We start from the raw sequence: 21,954 nt of genomic DNA, 5'->3' as shown, positions 1-21,954 counted from the left end.
TAAGAAACTCATTTAGGGAAAGAAAAAACCCCACCCAAAAAAAGAAAAAAAAAAGCTACGTTGGCTTCCTTCCCATTCCTTTAAATGATATTTTGCTGCTAATAGGGATAAATCCCAAAGTAGATGGATCCAATTAATAGAAACAATCCTAAGTGACAAAGTCGACAACCTGGTTATTCTACCAACTAAAGAACTAGTAGACGGGCTCATTACCTGGACGGAGAGGTAAGGCAACAGATGGACTCCTTAAAGTAGACGGTCCAAGGGAGCGATTTGTTGAAGCCACGTGGCACCTACGTGGCATGAGTGGTCTCCAAGAATCCTAGTATGGAAATATCTTGCATTCTCCACCCAACCATAATCAGAGGGATCCTTACAAGGAAAGGATCCCATAAAATACGAGTATTAATGAGAATCTTCTCTACAAGGAAATATCTTATCCGCCAAAAAACGAAGGTCAGCTCTATACTACTATATGATAGGCCAAGAACGTATTGACCCCTTATAATGAATTAACTAATTAATTAGCCAAGTTAATTAATTAATTCAATTAGCATACAATAAGCGTGGTAGCACAAACAAATCACCAACTAAGTTAATATGTAACGAAAAATAAAGTTGACCCGGTGATTTTTTTACGAATGAGGAAAACCTACACAACAAAAACCCCACCGGGTGATTTTAAGGTCACTACTCCCGAGAATCCACTATTATTACAACAAGCGGTTACAAGTAAAGGAATCTCAGTTCCTTATACCAACCTGCAGTTGAACCCTTACCCCAATACCCAATTAAACTTATTATGTAGTGACAATCTTTCCTTTCAATGCATGGCTCCTAGAACATGACTAACCAATTGATGTACGAATTCCAGTACACAGCTTACACACCAACTTGAGAAGGATGTTGGCTGCAAAGTTTTTCAGTTTATCAATACGATGAAGATCACGAAACTCCTTAATTACAAAACCCTACGGTGTACAGACACAGTAGCTTCTTGAAGAGAAAAATGAACTAGGGCAAATTGTCTCGGTTCACAATATACTTGTGAAAAACTTTTGCATTGATGTGTATCAACTGTAACTGCCATTAAAACAATCCTTATATATGTTTAAGGTTGTGAGAAAAGAAAGCCCAAACATCTATACATGGCTTGGAGTAAAATCAGATCCTGAAAAACTGATTTTCTTAAATCTCGATAAATACCCTCTCTATCGAGCAGCTATCGAGCATTGGGCTTAAACAACAGCCTTTTAAGCCTCAATAGATACTAGCAATCGAGATTTAAAATCCAAAACTTCTTCACTTAATTCTTAAACAGACCTGCATGGCTTTAACACTTGAATTTGAAACTTTATTCTTTAAAGCATTAAACATATCCTAGATCTACCCAATTACAAGTAAAGTGCATTTTGTAAAAAAGATTAGCCAATTCTATATTGACATATGTTCCTTACATGATTCACATATGTCCTAACACTATAAAAACCCTAAAGCCCTCATTAATCAAGGTACGTGTAATTCTCCAGCTCTGGAACTCTAGAGTTGTAGAAATTCTCTCTAACTTAATCTTCGGAGGGTTTTTGGTCGGTACCACACCAGTACTCTCTGTAAGGTCTTTTGTGTTTTCATTTCGCAGGTTCTGTCAAGAGCACATGAGAACTGTGTGACTCACTGACGATTTTTGGCATCATCAGCTACAATGTCTTCCACATTTGGAAATGAAAATGAATGATTTATAGGTCATATCCTAAAGTGGCATACACCACTCTCACATAGTCATACTTTGGTAGGTGAATAGAACCAAATGCAATAACAATGAAGGGTTGAGATTGAAATTAGAAAAAACAATTTTCGATCTCGGCCATTAAATAAAAAAATATTAAAAAGAAGTAAAAATTTAGAGTTAAAAGTTAAAAATGTAAAAAAAAAAAAAAAAATTGTGAAGAAAATGGGGTAATTGCGTGGCACACCGAATCCAGTTGTGTACACTACTTTGAAGCACCTGACAAGAAATGGGCTCAAAACTTGGGTGCTTTGATTTTTGCATCTTGGGGTTGCTAAGCTTAACACACTATGCTGTTTTTTTTTTTGGGTACCAATTAGAGCTTTTTTTCATTGGAATTTGGAATCTTAGGTAAGACCAAAACAAAATGAACCCGTATGGTATTGTTGTTTAAACAACAATTTTCGTTGTTTAAATACTACAACACGTATTTTCATAATACTTTTTCATACACACGTATTTCTACAACACTTAAACAACATTACTAGAAATCTCTTTCAAACGGGCTTGAAATGTCTACAATATTATACAACGCAATAGAGATATAACGAGGGAGGAATGGCAATAGTATCGAGGGAAGAAATGGTAAAATAACTTGTTGACTAAATTTTGATTAGAAAAAGAGTAACTACACACACACATATATATATATATATATATATATATAAAGGTAATCGGTAAAACCTATTGCCAATTTCACAAATTTTATATCAACAATTAAAAAATAAAGTATGTATAGTACATTAAAAAAAGAAAGTATGTATATCTAAATGACTAGGTATTTGAATAAAGTCTAAATTTAGTAAGTACGAGCTGTATTACTTATGTTTTACATCATCTAATAAGAGATTGACAAATTAGTTTTTTACTTAAAACTCAATATATCTTACCACACCTAATAATGTTTTAATAAACTCCCAATTTGATTGGATTTTCATATGGATATTAGAATTAATTGTGTGTAGTTGTGTTTATTCTTTAATATGTGATAAGATGATGTAACATATTGAGATTAGAGAGTGCAAAATTAGGATTTTGCATCACAAGCGTTAGTATTGGGGGTTTAAAAACCCCCTAGTTGCTATTTTAGTAACCTACCCACTCAAATTGAGCTTCATTTTGGTGTGGGTTGCTAAATATTTTTAGCAATTTATACAACTACTATTCATGGGGTTGTAAAGAAAAAAAAAAAAAAAAAAACTCTCACTCTCTCTTTTTCTATTGATAATTAGTTTTTTTTTTATATATTATTTAATGATTTAGTTTATATTATTTTAATAAGTTGTATGTAAAATAGAAACTGGTATCTTGGCATGATGATAAAGTGTAATCATCATAGAGTGGATGCCATAGGTTTTATCATATTTATTAAAATAAAACATGTATTATATATATATATATATATCCAANAAGTAGATGGATCCAATTAATAGAAACTATCCTAAGTGACAAAGTCGACAACCTGGTTATTCTACCAACTAAAGAACTAGTAGACGGGCTCATTACCTGGACGGAGAGGTAAGGCAACAGATGGACTCCTTAAAGTAGACGGTCCAAGGGAGCGATTTGTTGAAGCCACGTGGCACCTACGTGGCATGAGTGGTCTCCAAGAATCCTAGTATGGAAATATCTTGCATTCTCCACCCAACCATAATCAGAGGGATCCTTACAAGGAAAGGATCCCATAAAATACGAGTATTAATGAGAATCTTCTCTACAAGGAAATATCTTATCCGCCAAAAAACGAAGGTCAGCTCTATACTACTATATGATAGGCCAAGAACGTATTGACCCCTTATAATGAATTAACTAATTAATTAGCCAAGTTAATTAATTAATTCAATTAGCATACAATAAGCGTGGTAGCACAAACAAATCACCAACTAAGTTAATATGTAACGAAAAATAAAGTTGACCCGGTGATTTTTTTACGAATGAGGAAAACCTACACAACAAAAACCCCACCGGGTGATTTTAAGGTCACTACTCCCGAGAATCCACTATTATTACAACAAGCGGTTACAAGTAAAGGAATCTCAGTTCCTTATACCAACCTGCAGTTGAACCCTTACCCCAATACCCAATTAAACTTATTATGTAGTGACAATCTTTCCTTTCAATGCATGGCTCCTAGAACATGACTAACCAATTGATGTACGAATTCCAGTACACAGCTTACACACCAACTTGAGAAGGATGTTGGCTGCAAAGTTTTTCAGTTTATCAATACGATGAAGATCACGAAACTCCTTAATTACAAAACCCTACGGTGTACAGACACAGTAGCTTCTTGAAGAGAAAAATGAACTAGGGCAAATTGTCTCGGTTCACAATATACTTGTGAAAAACTTTTGCATTGATGTGTATCAACTGTAACTGCCATTAAAACAATCCTTATATATGTTTAAGGTTGTGAGAAAAGAAAGCCCAAACATCTATACATGGCTTGGAGTAAAATCAGATCCTGAAAAACTGATTTTCTTAAATCTCGATAAATACCCTCTCTATCGAGCAGCTATCGAGCATTGGGCTTAAACAACAGCCTTTTAAGCCTCAATAGATACTAGCAATCGAGATTTAAAATCCAAAACTTCTTCACTTAATTCTTAAACAGACCTGCATGGCTTTAACACTTGAATTTGAAACTTTATTCTTTAAAGCATTAAACATATCCTAGATCTACCCAATTACAAGTAAAGTGCATTTTGTAAAAAAGATTAGCCAATTCTATATTGACATATGTTCCTTACATGATTCACATATGTCCTAACACTATAAAAACCCTAAAGCCCTCATTAATCAAGGTACGTGTAATTCTCCAGCTCTGGAACTCTAGAGTTGTAGAAATTCTCTCTAACTTAATCTTCGGAGGGTTTTGGTCGGTACCACACCAGTACTCTCTGTAAGGTCTTTTGTGTTTTCATTTCGCAGGTTCTGTCAAGAGCACATGAGAACTGTGTGACTCACTGACGATTTTTGGCATCATCAGCTACAATGTCTTCCACATTTGGAAATGAAAATGAATGATTTATAGGTCATATCCTAAAGTGGCATACACCACTCTCACATAGTCATACTTTGGTAGGTGAATAGAACCAAATGCAATAACAATGAAGGGTTGAGATTGAAATTAGAAAAAACAATTTTCGATCTCGGCCATTAAATAAAAAAATATTAAAAAGAAGTAAAAATTTAGAGTTAAAAGTTAAAAATGTAAAAAAAAAAAAAAAAATTGTGAAGAAAATGGGGTAATTGCGTGGCACACCGAATCCAGTTGTGTACACTACTTTGAAGCACCTGACAAGAAATGGGCTCAAAACTTGGGTGCTTTGATTTTTGCATCTTGGGGTTGCTAAGCTTAACACACTATGCTGTTTTTTTTTTTGGGTACCAATTAGAGCTTTTTTTCATTGGAATTTGGAATCTTAGGTAAGACCAAAACAAAATGAACCCGTATGGTATTGTTGTTTAAACAACAATTTTCGTTGTTTAAATACTACAACACGTATTTTCATAATACTTTTTCATACACACGTATTTCTACAACACTTAAACAACATTACTAGAAATCTCTTTCAAACGGGCTTGAAATGTCTACAATATTATACAACGCAATAGAGATATAACGAGGGAGGAATGGCAATAGTATCGAGGGAAGAAATGGTAAAATAACTTGTTGACTAAATTTTGATTAGAAAAAGAGTAACTACACACACACATATATATATATATATATATATATATATAAAAGGTAATCGGTAAAACCTATTGCCAATTTCACAAATTTTATATCAACAATTAAAAAATAAAGTATGTATAGTACATTAAAAAAAGAAAGTATGTATATCTAAATGACTAGGTATTTGAATAAAGTCTAAATTTAGTAAGTACGAGCTGTATTACTTATGTTTTACATCATCTAATAAGAGATTGACAAATTAGTTTTTTACTTAAAACTCAATATATCTTACCACACCTAATAATGTTTTAATAAACTCCCAATTTGATTGGATTTTCATATGGATATTAGAATTAATTGTGTGTAGTTGTGTTTATTCTTTAATATGTGATAAGATGATGTAACATATTGAGATTAGAGAGTGCAAAATTAGGATTTTGCATCACAAGCGTTAGTATTGGGGGTTTAAAAACCCCCTAGTTGCTATTTTAGTAACCTACCCACTCAAATTGAGCTTCATTTTGGTGTGGGTTGCTAAATATTTTTAGCAATTTATACAACTACTATTCATGGGGTTGTAAAAAAAAAAAAAAAAAAAAAAACTCTCACTCTCTCTTTTTCTATTGATAATTAGTTTTTTTTTTATATATTATTTAATGATTTAGTTTATATTATTTTAATAAGTTGTATGTAAAATAGAAACTGGTATCTTGGCATGATGATAAAGTGTAATCATCATAGAGTGGATGCCATAGGTTTTATCATATTTATTAAAATAAAACATGTATTATATATATATATATATTCCAAAGGGTAAATTTCAGCATTCAATAATAAAAACACACTTTATTAATCTTATGAGCTACCACAGAAAATAAGCAAAAAAAAAGGGAAAAAAAAAAAGAAGAAGAAGTCATAAGTACCTTTTTTTTTTTTTTTTTTTTTTTTGCAATCCTATTTTGCATAAGGAGTTTCTCAAAAACAAATATTTTGAATTAAGGAGAATCATGACTTAAATTACTAAATTTCTTTTTATATCTGCCTTCTTCAAATTTATATATATATATATTTATTATTAAAACAAAACATGTATTATATATATATATACATATATATATATATATATATTCCAAAGGGTAAATTTCAGCATTAAATAATAAAAACACACTTTATTAATCTTATGAGCTACCACAGAAAATAAGCAAAAAAAAAAAAAAAAAAAAAAAAAAGAAAGAAGAAGAAGTCATAAGTACCTTTTTTTTTTTTTTTTTTGCAATCCTATTTTGCATAAGGAGTTTCTCAAAAACAAATATTTTGAATTAAGGAGAATCATGACTTAAATTACTAAATTTCTTTTTATCTCTGTCTTCTTCAAATTTAGATAATACATCCAGTTGTGGAGGAGTCATCAACCATAAGATATTTTAATGGTTATTAAATTCATTTATCATTATATATTCCAAAGGGTTAGATGAAAAAGTCTCTTTGAACCTTTTGAGATACTACAAAAATGAGCAAAGTACGTTATAAATACCTCTTTTTGCCATCCTGTTTGGCATAAGTAAGGAGAATTATGGCTAAAATTATTAAACTTCCTCAGAGTTTCTCTTATCTTTGTTATACTTTTCATCTCTGCCTTCTTTATCGCTGGAGGTACCTAATTTTAAATTTTACTATTGTATCCAAGCATTTTTAGACCTCTAACATAATATTTAACTTCAAATCTGCCAACAAAAATAGCTCGTATCATTATTGGGTTTATTACATTCTTAATAGTTTTTTAATAATCCCTTAGGAAACTTTTGTATGTGATTTGAATTTTGTAAGTTCACATAACAAAAAATAATTCCTATTTCAACAGTTTGAAGTTTATAGTTTTTAGTCAATGATTGACCTTTAATATATTTACAATTGAAATTCAACACTCTCTCCTTACTATAACAAAATTTCAACAACTTGACAAAAGAATAAAATTTAGAATACTAGCACTTAGGTTTCCAAAAAAAAAAAAAAAATCCAGTTCTTAGAGATGTCCTGAAATCATTAATTTAAGCCAATTATTCACTTAGAAGCTTCTTCACAAATTGGCCACGTACTATCTGGATAAAATAGTGTCTACAAAAATTAATCAAAGGTTAGAAAATGTATTCCACGCGTCTTAACCCAAGTATAATTATTGAGTCAAGAGTCTTGTAACTCAACTAGTTGACACATATTGGTATTTCTAAGTAATTAAAAAAGTTCAAGCTTGTTTACATTTTCTTTTCAAGTTCACATATTTCATTTCAGTCCTATAAGTTTGGGTTTTGTCATTTTAGTATTTTAAGTTTCATTCCTTCCCAATTAAGTCCTCCGTTAATGTGCTGTTAATTTCTACCGTTAACCTTTTTTTCTTCTTAATTTTAGAAAAAAAAAAACGTTAATTGAAATTTAAAAAAAAAAAAATTAGTTCAAATGTATTCTCAAAATCATTCATATCTAGTACGGAGTAATTGTGATTCTTCATGGTTACTACTTATTGCTACTGGATTAAATATTAAGAAATTCAAGTACACAGTTCCAGCCTAACCACAAAGAAATAGAATTTCAATTTAAAATCTGAACTTTTCAAAACCTAGAAGCCAAAATGGGAGAACTCACAAAACTCATATGAAGACCGGCCACAAAGAATCATGTTCTACTTTGGAGAAGTAGTCACATCTCTTTCTTTCTCTTGGTAAAATTTTCTTACACTTTCTCACTATTTCATTGTTTTTTATTTTCTTTCTCCCTCTTTCTCTTTCTCATTTTCAATTTCTCAGATCGAGGTGGAGTTCCATTTTTTTTTTTTTTTTTTTTTGTTCAGGTGTGGGAGGAATGTTTCTCTAATTGGCTTTCTGTTTTTTTTTAATTAACTTTTTTCTAAAATTAAGAAATAAAAATAAAAATAAAAATTAAGTATAAAAAAATAAAGTTAATGGTACAAACTAACGGTACATTAACGGAGGACTTAATTGAGAAAGAATGAAACTTAGAGGATTGAATAATAAAATCCAAACTTCTAGAATTAAAATAAAAAATAGTAAAACTTAGAGGGTGAGTATTACATTTTAGCCTAAGTAATATAAAGAGTTCTTTTTTCTTTTCTTTTTCAGATGTAAAAATGTCTACTCAATTTGGATAAATGTAAATGTAAATAAAGGAATTCTCTGTTACTTGTTAAAATGATCCAAACATACACACACACACACATATATATATATATATATGGAATATATATATATATATATATATAATATTAGTTTATATTGTATTATAAATTAAATAAATATATATAATATTATATGTGAGGGCCCGAAGACCGAGAAAGGGTACAATGAACTGTGGTTGTTGCTATTGAGGCATCATGGGTTCGAAGAGGGGGTTTACCCGAGGAGAGGAAGAGAAGAGACAAAAGACTTCTAAGAGATCCGGATGAGGAGGATAGGGTGTAGAGAGAGAATCATGGAAGGTAGGGGAAGTTTCCAGTGAGAATTAGCCTACTGTCTCTGTATTAAATGACTAACAACAGTTTTATCAGCTATATTGATGAGAAAGTGACCTGAACAGTGGAATTCACAGTTAAGCAGCTTCTTCTACCACTTTTAGTAGAAGCTTAAAGGGACAAGTGTCATAGTGAGAGCCTGGATAGGTGAAAATGAGGGGCCAAGGTGTGAAGAGCTGAGAAGTATATAAGAAAATTGAACTTCTAGATGAAGGGGATCTAGAGAAAAGTATCAGAAATATAGAAATTAGAATAAGAACATTTAGAGAAGAGCATAAAGAGTGCACCATTTTGTGTAACAATTGCTTCCTCGGGCAAGCTTGTAATAAGCCTCATATATACACAAACTGTGATTTGTAGTCATTCATTCCCTATTTTTTGTCCTTGGGCTAAGCCTCTCCTTTTTTGTTTGACTCACTCTCTTACAAATATCTATTAATTTGGGTCTAATTGAGCTGCACAAATCTCACAATTCTAAGGCTGCATTTGTTTTTGGTGAACATGGTTTCAGGAAATCATTTTCCTTAAAATAGGCTGTTTGGTTGGTTTTGAAAATAAAATTTTCCGGAAATCATTTTCATTTGACTGTAAATTTTAAGCTTTGACCGCTAAAGTGCATTTCTGTTCCTATTTTCACTTCAATTGATTTCCAGAGAGAGAGAGAGAGAGAGAGCACGAGGAATAAGAGGGAGCCTAGAACGCCTTTGACGTCGCCGGCGAACCCCAAGCTCCAGTCCAATGATTGCACGCACCAAATCGCACCGGTCTCGTCACCGATGAACCTCGAGCACCGCGCCGATCGCACCACGCCTTCAATCTCGCCTCGCTCGATCTCGCCTCCGCCTCGCGTTCTCACCTTCGACCCAGAGCCTTCAACCCACCGATCTTCGACCTTCGACCTTCGATCTTCGACCTTCGACCCACCGATCTTCGACCTTCGACCTTCAACCTTCGATCCGCTTGATCTCTTTCTTTGTGTGATTTTGATTCCTGTGTGAAAAAAAAAAAAAAAAAAAAAACAAAAACAACACCACTACAACAACAAATGGTGGTTGTGGCTTTTGATTGCCGAAGTTTGCTGTTGTGGGTTGAATTAGAGTTTGTTCTGTGGATTGAGATTTAGTTGTGATTTTGAAATTTTCTGTAATAAAATTTGTTTGGATGTTGAGAAAATAGCTGAGAAAATACGAAAAATTTGTAGGAAAATAACATTTTCAGAATAGAACTAAACATATAAAAATATTTTCTATAACAATTTTCATAATACAACCAAACACTTGAAAATATTTTCTTTTTTCGAAAAATAGCATTTTTGAAAAATATATATTTTTTGAAAAATATTTTACTAGAACCAAACACAGCCTAAATGAACTTGTACCATTTGATTTTTGTGCCTTACATTATATATTTATATATAAATATGTACAATATTATACATATTTAACCTATCATGTAAATCTTATATATAAATAGGATAATATAAACCAATAATTATAAATATAAAAAGAAAACCAAACAAATACAACAAACTGTCAAATTCACGGTGTCTATCTTCTTTATCTAAATAAATGTCACGTTCACTTGCACCTATGCCTACACCTATACCTAGACGTTATGTATTGTCCTCTCACATTTTCCTCCACCACACATTTTACTTTTTTTACCTTCCCAACCAGTCATCTTTATCACAGAATTTACATCTGTTCTGAGTTCTGACGTCTCTCTCTCTCTCTCTCTCTCTCATAGATTCACAACACGTACCTTTTCTTTTCTCAGCATCAGCAACACTGCATCTCACTTTATCGACTATGCTCCAGACTTTATGTGACTTTTATCTTCCCAAGTTTTCAAACATCACTCATTTTAACTCTTTTTTTTTTTAACTCTTTTTTTTTTTTTTTCTCCCCTTACCAACAAGTCATTTAGGGAGTGTTTGGTAGAGTAGTTTAAAAATTATTGTTTATTATTTTTTGAAATACGTGTGGGTAAAAAAATATGTTAAAATACGTGAAATGCTGTTTAAAAACTAAAAAATGTTGTTTAAAATGCACAACCAAACAGGGCCTTATCGTTTGGTTATTAGAATTTACTTTTTCCCTCTCTCATGCCAACTCATGTTATTTTCTGATATCTTAGAGTATTCATATCTAGATTTTATACCTCATCTTATTTTATTATTTTAAAAAATTATTTTATTAATTATACCATATCATTTTACAATATATTCAGCATCTCAACTTTTATTTTCCTATTCTACTTATTAAAATAATATTTCTACACAATAAAATAATATATCCTACAATTACTATCATTTACAATACAATACATTATTTATTCTCTCTCTATTTAGTTCTGTTCAACAACCACAATCACCGCCACCGCCGCACTACACACACCTGACACCACCACCACCACCAGCGACCTATAATTTATCGTCAACATAAAAAATAAAAATAAAAAACCCAGGCAATAAACGCACGCTGCCACCCACTGACCCAAAACCCACTCCGACAGAGCCATAGACACCCACCCCTCCGTTGGCCCACCAGCCACAACTACTTCCACCACCTCCATCGTTAGCCCACCAGCCACAACCATAAATCCCGGTAGATGAAAAAAAAAAAAACACAATCCAACGGCAACGCAGCACCACCAACACAGCACAGCCACCACTAACAAACCCACAACCACCATAAAACAGACCCACAGGACACCACGAAACAAACCCACAATCACAAATCAAACCCACGCCACCAAAACCCACGCCGATCAAATCACAAATCAAGTCCAAACAACGAAACCACACACTAATCTCAACCTTGTGGCATCCTTGTTGCTGCGTGAGAGAGGCTGAGCAAACCCATGAACAAACTCACGCCGAAAACCCAGGAACAAAATCACGACCTCCACGCCTCCACCACAGCTTTTCTAATCGAGCCTCCACGCCGTTGCCTCCATTTCGTTGAAGAAGAGAGAGCAGGAAGAAGAGAAAGCAGAAAGAAAGAGAGAGAAAGATTATGATCAGAGAAAAGATAGAGAAGACCAAACCATTAAAATATAATTTTTGTTTTTAGCATTGAGCTACAGTGCGATTACAATTGTATTTTTTTTACAATACCTGTATTTTACAATGCCTAATGGAGTGGGTTTTTGGGCTTGAATGGTAAAAGGAGCTTTTATTTTGGCATTTAGCCTTTCCATTGCTGATGCTCTTACGACTACACCCTCAACTCAGTTTGTCTCATGCCAAATAAAATTTTGTTTACGTATTATAACTAAGTAACCTCTCTTTAGAGCATTTACGGGATGCATAATTGAAAAAAAAATTATAATTTATATAATTTTATCTAAAAATATCAATATCAATTATAATTATGTAAATATATATGAATATTGTACTAATTGTTACTATAATAAATTTACACGATTAGTATAATATATTTACAAACTTGCTATAGTTAATATGTAAATTTATTCGGATACTATTTATTTTGTATATAATTTTTTATCATTTTTTTAATGTATTTTGAGGATAAAAAAAAAGAATGAATAGTGATTGTTTTCTAAACTGCTGTTGATTGTTGGATGTGAAGTTAAAAAGAAAACTATATATAAAAGTGAGAAAAAGTTTTTTCAAAAATGAACTTTTGAAAAGTTATACATAAAAGCTAGCTTATAAGTTAGTCTCAAACACATACACTATCTGATGAAATTTTCAATTTTTAAACTATGTCTTTTTCATTTTGGCCAATAGGGCTGTAAATGAGCTGAGTCCAGTTGAATTGAGTATTAAAAGTGCAATAGTATTTACTTAATTTTTTTTTTGCACATGAGTTGAGCTCAAGCTTATCATTAAACAAGATTCTATGTTCAATTTTCACTCATTTTCTTGTCAAGCAAGTTCTAGCTTGTTCACGAGCTATTTGATAAAATTATTATTTTCTTATATATTGTGAAACCATTACTAAAATTTTTTACATCTTCACAATTCTATAAATTTTTACTATAAATAGAATGTTCATATTGTCAATAAGTTGCAAATAATAATTTAATATCATATGAATTTATTGACAAACTTATACTATCAAATTTCAAATTTATATAAATATTTATCTAGACAAGCATATATACAAAATATAATATTATATATAGTAAAATCGAGTCTTCATATTAACGAACTTGTTTAGAAACAAATTATAATGTTTGAGTTTGACTCATTTAATAATTGAACCTAAACCTAAGGTTTGAACTTCATTTGTTTTTTAACCAAACAAATATAAAAGAGACTTGTGAATCAAATCAATCTTTAATTGTGTTCGCTATGGTTTTAAAAACCAAAGAGAACAAAGAACCGAAAAGAGAATGGTTTTAAAAACCAAACCTTCACTTCAGTTGACATCACCCCGACGGCCCTTCACCGTTACCCAACCCCTACAGTTTCCTTATTTTTAAAGTTTTGAAGTAAAACACCACCCAGTAAAAGAATACACCCACTGTTTTAGTTTAAGTTTTTTTTTTGTTTTTTTTTTTTTGGTGGATAATCCGGTTGTTTTAATTTTGTTCACCTACCTTTATTTATTTTCACTCTATCTCTAGTGGCAACTCCAGGAATTTTGCCTACGGTGTTCCTATTCTACTTTAAAAAAATTTCGGGTCATTTCGGGTGTTTCGGGAAATACCAGTCGAAATTCAAGATTTGGCTGGCATAAAGTTTGTGCTTTAAAAAAAAAAAAAAAAAGTTCTTAAAACCAAAACAAATTTGCATTCTTTACACCAAAAAAACCTCAAAAGGGAAAAAAAAAATGAAAAGAAAAGAAATGAACAAAGTTACCTATACAATAAACTATAAGTTCATTTGAAATATTAATAAAATTATTAATTATTGTTGTTTAGTTGTTTCATTAATTTGTTTATCTTTTATAAACTATAATTTGTTATATTGTTGATTCATCAATTATAAAATTATTAATTATTATTTAGCCTAACATAATTTAATTTCTTTGTCTTTTATAATGTATTGGTTAATTTAATTATACAGCTTTAATTATTGTTGTTTAGCGTAACAATAAACTATATTGCTTTAATTTGTTTGTCATTAATTATACTACTTTAATTTATTATATTGTTTAGCCCCTTGTGCACATTACACTAAAAGAGCCAGACATTACACATTCCATATGCAGCCCAATCATTAAAGCATTGCAATGTACAGCACATTATACTGCTTTAATTATTGTTTACTTGGCCCCAGCTCATCAGCCCATTTACCCCCTCCCACTCAACAGACAAGCACAAGCCTGATGCCCCAATCACAATAACCTGTCAATCAAAAAATTTCTCAATCACAAATCACAATACACATTACACTAAAAGACAATCAATATCTCACCAAACACCAACACCAACACACTGACCAACACCAACAGATAAGATAAAGCCAAATTCAAAAAACAAAAAAAGGGGCAAAAAGCAAAATATAAATAAAGGTAATTCGGCTAGCCAATCAAAGAATTCAAAAGAGAAAGAGTTATTGAGTAGTGAGTTAGACTATTAAAGAATAAAGAGAGAGAGAGAACCATTCATTACTTTCATTTCATTTTTTCATTTCAGTGAGATAAAGAGAGAGAGACTGAGAGAGAGTCGGAGAGAAAAAGAGAGAGAAATACCTTGAGAGAGGGAGCACCGAGTGGCGAGCACCGAGCACTAGAGCAGAACGATCTACGATCTATGATTTGCGATTTGCGATGAGGGGCGAGCGGCAACGATGATGTGCGAGTGATGGTGACATCGAGCGAGCTACGGCGACGACGAGCGATCTGCGAGTGACGTGATCGTGGGTTTGGTTTGCTGGGGTTTGGTTTTGGTTTGCTTTGTATTGGAGTTTTTTTTTTTTTTTTTTTGATAAACACTAAAACACCTCTGTATTGGAGTTTGTTTTGCTTTTGCTCTATATAGACTGACTGTTTTTGGGGTTTGGTTTTCTCTCAAGCGATGTGATTGTGGGTTTGATTTTTGATTCTCTATATTGGTTTTTTTTTTTTTTTTTTGAGAATCTGTGGGTTTGCTACCTCTGTTTTTTGGTTTTTTTTTTTTTTTTTTTTGGTTGAAAGTAGAACAGATATTTTTTTATTATTATTATTTTAATTTGAGGTTGTTCCTAATTTTGTGATTGAGGGCATTTCTAATTTTGTGATTAGGGTGTTCCTAATATAGATTAAATATAATTTTTTTAAATTTTTTTTCAGGTCAGGGTGTTCCTAGGAACACCCTGAGTTATACGTGACGTCGCCACTGTCTGTCCTGTTGCCATCTACCTTCATTTACTTTCATTTATCTTCATCCATCGACTCAAAATACCATACTCTCATTACAAATCCAAAGTACTCTTCCTTTGTAAATCCTCATAGACACGACTCTCTCTCTCTCTCTCTCTCAAAATTCATGTGTATTTAAGTGGGGGGTAATAAAGAAATTGCAGGCGTGTGAGTAGTACAATTTTCGCAGATAAAAAATGATGAATTTTGGTTGTTGAACTTTGACCACAACTCCCAACCACAAGAACTTCTAAATGAGTGTTGTGTACACACAAATGGGTATGCACTAACTTGTCCTGTTTTACCAGACCATTGGAATCAATTAAGAGCATTCACATTTGCTTTTTTTTTTTTTTTTAATTATTCTATTTTATCATCTTAAAAGTTCTTTATCAAGTATACTATATTATTTTAAAATACACCTAATATCCCAACTTTTATTTATTTCATCTATTTATTAAAATATTAATTTCACCAACTTTTTCACTCTCTTCCTTTTCATAAAAAATAATTAAAAATACTCATCTGCCACCATAAAATACAATATAAGAGCTCGTATTTAAAAACTGAAAATTGTTATTTAAAAACATGTGTAGATATACGTGTTAGTGAAAAAGTGTATGAAAATACGTATAATATTATTTAAAAACTGAAAATTGTTGTTTGAAAACACAAACCAAATACCTCTTAAGTCTTTTACAAGTTGCTACAATGCCATCTTATTTTTTTACAATTGCAAGACTTTATAAGACTACATCATATTTACACGACCCAATGAAAATGCTATACGAGATTAAAACTTATTTAATTCACAATTCAAATCCAACGCTAATAATAGTCAAACATACTTTCATAAAAAATAAAAATCAAATCAAATTAAACATCCGTCCCTCCTATAAATACCCTCATACATTCATTCTTTGTTCTCTACGTCCATCCTCTTCTACGTTTCTCCTTGCTGTTTTTCCCTACCTCTTTCATTTTCCTTTTCTTTTTTCCTCTATTATTTTTCCCTAACCCTCAACTCCTCCTTTTCATCTCCCAAGCCAGCCTTGTTCTTTGTGTGCCATGGCCAAGCCTCTCTTTCTTCCAATCACGCCCATTCTTCTCCTTGCTTGTCTTTGTCGATCTCATGGACTTAGATTTGTGTATATGTACCAGCAATACGTGAGAAGAAGAAGAAAACGGCACCATTGTGGCTTTGCTGGCAGCATTCAAGCACTTCGGACACATGTTGCTGAACTGCTTATATTGCCAAAGTGAGAGGTTTTTTTTTTTTTTTTTTATTTAAAGCAATTTTCACCCTCTAGGTACTCCCTAATGAGAAATCTTTTGCAGGAATTTGAAACGGAAGGATTTCGAAAGATTTAACCAAGTAAGTTGCTTATTTTATTCAATTAAAAATAAAAATAGATATTTGTTTGAATCAAAAATTAAATTAACTATTTTTTTTTCTAATTGTATATAATGTGCTCCATGTAGTGTCCCGAAAATTGTAATCCAAAAATTCATATTTAAGCCATTATAAGAAATCTTCAAAGTAAATAAATTTAGTCTTCAAAATAAAAGCATAAGATAAATCATCTAACCTCCAAAATGTTGTATTGGTCTTAAGCCTTAAGCATCAGAGAAGTTTTATAAATAAATAAAAACTTATTATATCGCTCCTCTCAAAAGCTGTGTTTTTATATTTAAAGGTTAAAATTGTAATGCACAAGAAACTTTCTCTAAAACCACCAAGTGCTTGAAATCTCCTGCATAAAATTCTAGTACATAAGAAAGAGTTGGACTTGTATATAGTGACCATGTGTCTATATATTAACGTGTTCAGAGCATTAGCATCTGAAGATGTAAAATAGTGTTTATTTTACATTCTTAGGAAATGTTATGTTACAAGATATTATCAAGCCTGTTGATCTTGCATTTACTAATGTGCCACTACATATTCTCAATTCTGATAGATATTGGCCACATTTCAAGGTACTCTGTTATTTTGGTATCTTGATTTAATTTTATTCAATTTATCTTTATAATGAAAACACGTTGCAAATTTTACATGGTATTTTTATGGCAATGATTAGGATTGCATTGGTGCGATTGATGGGGTTCATGTCCTCATAGTCTTACTAGTTCATAAGCAACATACATACAGAGGAAGAAAAAGGGAACTAACAATTAATTGCACGAGTGCTTGTGATTTTGACATGAAATTCACATTTGCATGTGTTGGATGGAAAGGGTTAGCACATGACACAAGAATATTTTTAAATTGCCTCAATAATGAAAGTGACAACTTCCCAAAATCTCCACTTGGTTTGTATTGTTGAATTTTAATTAATGTATTAAAATATGTGTTATGAAGTGAAAATGTTAACGTAATAAGCACTCTCATTTGCAGGAAAATATTATCCACCTACCCTACCTTTGCAGCCCAGTTTTAACCTTGGTATTAAATTCAATTTGACTCCTCATATGCACCCCGCGACACCCTCATACCCACCCACCAGCTCCAATGCACCCTATACTGAACCCATGACAATGATCCCCACTTCTGGCCTCTATATAGAACTACATGACCCACCTACTATGAACGTCACTTACACAACCATTCCTACCTCATCCTCAGTTGACCCTCTAGGACCTCCAGTTGGGATTGACACTTAATGGCCAGATACTAATGTATTGGATGAGCATCCCCCTCATCAGCTCTCACTCGCACGAGGTAGGCCACAACGCGCTAGAAGAGCACCCACTTGTGGGATAGGTGGACACAAAATAGGACATAAAGACAACTATATGGTATGATTACATTAATTACAATGTGATGATATATTTTGCAGTTGATATTCTTCTTACCATTACATCGAAAATTGATTGTATGCATCTAATGTTTTTGTAGCACGATGATGAGCTTAAGGATGATGCCCCGCAGCCTCCTCCGCTGCCCAAACATTACATGAGGCTTAAAAAACACAAAATTGGCTAGTCTACAATCTAAGGTGAGGACTCATATGGGAATTATGCCCTTGGTACGATGATCCATGATACTGGAACATGTATGGGAGTCAGATGAAATTACACAAGTATAATTTATTGCTATTTTGCAAAATTTTGTCTAAAAAATTGAATAATTTGATATTATTTAGTAAGCAATGACATTCTTTATTTCTTTTTTCTTTTTTAATGAAACTTGAAATGTCAGCTGCAGTCTCTCAAAAATGTTGCTGTAAATAAAGGTCCTTAGTTTTTTTTGAGAGACCTTCAACATACTTACAGCAACCTTTTTGAGACTGAATGTCCTTAATTTTTAGTTGTGCTCATAATTGGAATGCTGAACATCCTTGATTTTAATTGTTTTCAAATTTTCTTCAACATACTAATATACTTATTATTTTCTGTTTTGGATACTGTTATCTTGATAAAATCATATTATCCCCTTATCTTAAAGGTTTGTGTCAATTTTAATTTCCTTTGTTAGGTTGTTAATCATAATCCCATAGGAAATCATCAGTACCTGGGCATTGCCATTGCAGCCATCATCACTGTGATTGTTAACACTTATCAGTATCGTTTTATATGACTTGTTGAATTTAAGCTGCCTATGCAATCTATTTGTGATTTTGTCTTGTGTGCCTGAAATGGACTGCAAATTTGCTGTTATGAGTTCTTTACCGATTACTTGGATGAGTCAATTTGAAAATTTTGCTCGTTGAATTTAACAGGTACTGCAAGCACATACAGATGAAGTTAGGTTTTTGGAATTTTCACATAATTGGAAATATCTATGTTCATCATCAAAAGATCAATTAGCAATTATATGGGAGGTAACTTTATGATTTTCTTAATGAATAGTGGCTTTTAACCATTGACGCAGAATAAATGAAACTTTTTTTTGATAATTAAATAACTGAACCGTTTAATCTCTCAGGCTCTCTCTCCCTCTCTAATTTGTTGTTAGTTGCATCAAGTATCAGCATTCAGGCCTATCTCTTTGAATTGGTTAGGGATGATCTTACTAGATTGGTTCAAGATGAAGTCCTTTGCTATATGCTTTTAGCAAATGATATAGTTTTAGTGGATGAAACTATACCTAGAATTAATGTCAAGTTAGAAATTGGAGAGGTCTTTCAGCTAAGTAGGACTAAAACAAAGTACATTGAATGTAAGTTTAATAAAAGTAGAAACAAAGAAGAAGTGATTGTAAGACTTGATGATCAAGAGATACCAAAGAGTGCGTGCTTTTGATATATTGGATCAATCGTTCATAAAGATGGAGGGATTATGATGAATTATAGGTTAAGAGCATGGTAGATGAACGAAGAAGTGCATTAGGAGTATTGTATGATTGTAAAATATACCAATTAATTTTAAAAGAAAATTTTAGAAGACTGACGACTAATTCTGCTATATGGTACTGAATTTTGGGTTATTAAGAAGCTAATTTGCTTATAAAATGTGTGTAATTGAAATAAAAACGTTAAAATGGATAAGTCGAAATACAACATAGGATTTGAAATAAATAAATTAAAATTATTTTTTATGGGCATTTTTGGTAAACACTGTAGTGATATTGGAATGCTATATTGAGAGCTGGAATTTTTCGCCCATGATACAGAGGAACTATTCTAGATTCAGGAGGTAGTCAGGCAAGTTTATTGATGCAAGCCTTTATCTTAACCAAGCGTTCATTCGTCAACATGTCAAGGCACTTTGGATATTACTGGCTTAGGCTTGCAATTTACATTGTAGTCACTATCTGCATTGGGACCATCTATTTGAATGTCGGGACAAGCTACACTTCAATTCTGGTACTTTTGTTTTTTCTTTTCTTTCCCTTTCACTATTTAATCTGAGTGACAAGCTGCAATTCCTTATATCAAAAAGCAGTGAATGGAGAAGTTGAGACAAGGATACATGAAGACAAAGCTTGAGCTATTTATAGAAAACTTGCTCCTCCTTATATGCTTCTTAGGCACCAGTATATATGTTTGTCTTTCTAAGAATGAAGTTAGAGAATTCTAGGTAGAATTTTGGAGCATCGTTTATCAAGGAGAACACCTTAATTTTATTGCCTAGTTCTTGATCTACCATTATGACTTCTAAAAGTGAATGATTCCTTCTTCTTTTTTAACACTATTTCTTGATTATTAGTTGATCATCACTATTCTGAAGTGTCAATGTCAGAACTGTGCATCTTAGGAACAAAAATTATATTAATCGCAATGGTACCTTTCAAGTAGCCCTAGTTGCAATTAAGTATTTTATCTGTTTAATTTAGAACAAGATGTTAATTAAGTATTCTCATTCTGACTTACTATTTCTTCGTCTTGATTTAATTGCTTTTATTGTAATGCTGCAGTTGTTGGCTCTAAAAAATAGAGACACAAATGAAATTGGGGTTAAATGCATCAAGAAAGAAGCTGAGGGTTCTTGGAGCAGTCACAGTTAATCAGTCGCCACCTATTCCCTTCATTCCTTAGGCCTACAAGCATGAGCCAACTCATCCAAGGACCAGACCTCCAATCCTTAAAAATTGACCACATGGCTCATGATGAAAGCTTCTGCAACATGTTTACTGTCATCTCTTGAAGACCAACATAACTTTTGGCCATGGCCCTAGAAAGGTAGTAGCACTATTTCCATTGAAGTAAATTCAATTCTCAAACAAAGTAATCCACAATTTACTTGTTCATCTATGAGTTGGGTGTTTGAATTCATATTTTGGCACGGTAGATTGGTGTATAGATTTAAACATATCTAGCTAGCTGCTCAGTTGGGCTACAAATCAGTATGGGAAATTGATTAAACTGTGGAAATTACGTACTTTCTTGCCCATCAGTCAGTGAAATGTGATATATATGCTAGTGCTGGATCATACTCTCTTTTTGTTTAATTATTAATTCTTTGTGCTACTGAGTGGGTTTCCAGCTCTGGCATGTAACATGGGCTATGAAACAAAGTTGGATTCTTTCTTTGCAATTTCTAATTTTTTAAAGCACTAAGAGCATCCGCTGCCCAAAATGCTATCTTATCTTACTTTACTATTCTAAAAAGTTATTTTATCAATTATACAATACTCTAGCATTTCAACTTTTATTTTACAATTCAATACATTAAAATAATATTTTTACATTATAAAATAATATATCTCAAAACTCAAATAAAAACAAAAACCCAATACTCAAATAATCTCAACAACCACTTGCTACCACCACCACTGCGAAGAAGTTGTTTTCTTGAAACACCAGCCACAAACTCATGGATCGAGACCCAGAAACCCACAGATTAATAAAATTAAAATCAAAATCAAACCCATAGATTAACCCAGAACTCCAAACTCGCCGATCCACCACGATCCTCAGCCCTAGAGCCACCACAACCCACCACGACCTGCCACGATCTACACCGATTCAAAAAAATCGGACTCCATTTCCAAATCAATCAAACCAACACACACAAACACAAACGATTCACAAAAATTGGGTTCATTCCCTTAAATCTAAATCAATCAACTTTCACATTAATTCACATAAATTTTCGTTTATATCAAGAATTTCCCCCAACACCCAAACCAAAATAGAAACAAAAAAAAACCCACAATATTTTTGTCTCACACACCAAACAATCAAAAGCAAACCTTGCAAAACAAATT

General features: G+C 32.3%; 1 long non-coding RNA gene across 3 annotated transcripts; it reads left to right on the top strand.

Annotated features, from left to right (window-relative positions):
• Positions 1-15,841: 15,841 nt before the first annotated feature.
• Positions 15,842-21,125, top strand: LOC112003696 (uncharacterized). Of its 3 annotated transcripts, none has more exons than XR_010630128.1 (7): positions 15,845-16,561; positions 16,641-16,677; positions 17,701-18,101; positions 18,202-18,301; positions 19,025-19,126; positions 19,868-20,110; positions 20,662-21,125. It is a non-coding gene; the product is annotated as an uncharacterized LOC112003696 (long non-coding RNA). The 3 variants fall into 3 exon arrangements; XR_010630127.1 differs by having other exon boundaries at positions 15,849-16,561; positions 19,918-20,110; XR_002882014.2 differs by lacking the exon at positions 19,868-20,110 and having other exon boundaries at positions 15,842-16,561.
• Positions 21,126-21,954: the final 829 nt, after the last annotated feature.

Source organism: Quercus suber, unplaced genomic scaffold (genome assembly GCF_002906115.3).
Source record: "Quercus suber isolate HL8 unplaced genomic scaffold, Cork oak 2.0 scaffold_135, whole genome shotgun sequence".
Taxonomy (NCBI): Eukaryota; Viridiplantae; Streptophyta; class Magnoliopsida; order Fagales; family Fagaceae; genus Quercus; species Quercus suber.
Note: the sequence above shows the minus strand (reverse complement) of the source record. Positions and strands in the feature narration are given on the sequence as shown.